This window comes from Montipora capricornis, chromosome 13, assembly GCF_036669925.1.
Source record: "Montipora capricornis isolate CH-2021 chromosome 13, ASM3666992v2, whole genome shotgun sequence".
Classification (NCBI taxonomy): Eukaryota; Metazoa; Cnidaria; class Anthozoa; order Scleractinia; family Acroporidae; genus Montipora; species Montipora capricornis.
In genome coordinates, this window is record NC_090895.1 from 29794911 (window position 1) to 29796289 (window position 1379).

Consider the following 1379-nt stretch of genomic DNA (forward strand, 5'->3'; position numbering starts at 1 on the left):
TAGAATGGGTAAAATGGCCTATTGTGACAACTGAAAATGGCCCGTAAAGTTTCGGGACTTTCAAGAAACGGGGCCCAGGCCCTAGTTGTTCAAATCATGCAAGGAAGGATTACGTTTTTGCAAACGTTTGCCGTGTAGCACTTATCTTTGAACAGACTTAACTGATTGGAACCTAGCACTTCACATTACACTCCTTAGTTGTTCAAAGGCTGGAGGAGAGGTCGCTATCCCGAGTATAAATTATAGTCCACGCGCGTTAACCAAGGGTTTTCGTACTAGCCTTTACTAAGATGTACTGAAAGTGTATGAATTTACGGTTACACGAGTAAATAAATAAATTTCTTCACAGATTTAAACCAAAACAACAAACAGTAGAACTCTACTTAACAACAAGAAAAGCGAAAACTTGAACTTGAAACCCGCAGGTAGCAAATGCTAATCGAGGGGGGCTTAAAGAAAGCTGACAAAAGGAAGAAAGAGAAAGGTATGAAACCTAAGACACCTATTGTAGTTCCACTCTAGGGCTTAGTATTACAGTTGCAACAACCATCACTGATTACGTGTAACAAGGGAAAGGGGAAAGATAAACGGCAAAGTGGTCACATTTTAAGCACTTAAATTGAAAAAGCGTTGTTTAATTTGAGACTTCAATATAGTCTTCTTCCGTATCGAGAGTATTAAGAAGCACATTCTTTAATTAAAATTTGAAATTTTTTTTGATACTTTATTGATAAACGGGGGACTATTCTGGGTTTGAACACCAGATCTTGAGAAAGATTTTTTCAGTTCTTGTCTTTTGTACGGCAAAATAATGATTAGTAGATGACCTCGTGCTATAATTGTGTGTTGACGACACCTTCCAGAACATCTTTAGAATGTTTTCTGGCAGATTTGCTATGTACATCATACATCAATTAACTAATTTTCTCGAAATTCAAGAATGAAATGGGGAGTTCTCTTGTTTCTAAAAACAGGTATCACATGCTCTCTCGGCTCAGTAAAGAAAATCAGACGAAGGCTCGCTTTTGCAAGACCAACAATTTGCAAGACCAACAATTTGTGAGGATATGTTTTTTAGCACGCTGACCCGTAGCACGAATACCATAATTAAGATAAGGTGATATAAGAGAGCGGTGGATGATGAGTAAAACATATCGTTGGACAAAGTGCCGCAACCTAGCTATGATTCCTACTGTTCTACTGATTTTCTGACAAAGATAGACTGCAAAACAGTCGTTTTCTTCCATTTTCGGAAGGCGCGAAGCGCCGTTGGATAGTAACTTATCCATCGGATAAAGTTTTCCGGCCTTTGAAGATCTTTGATCAACTGTGGCCAGATGAATATGTTTTGGTGGGTGTATTCAAGAAAATCAAAGCCC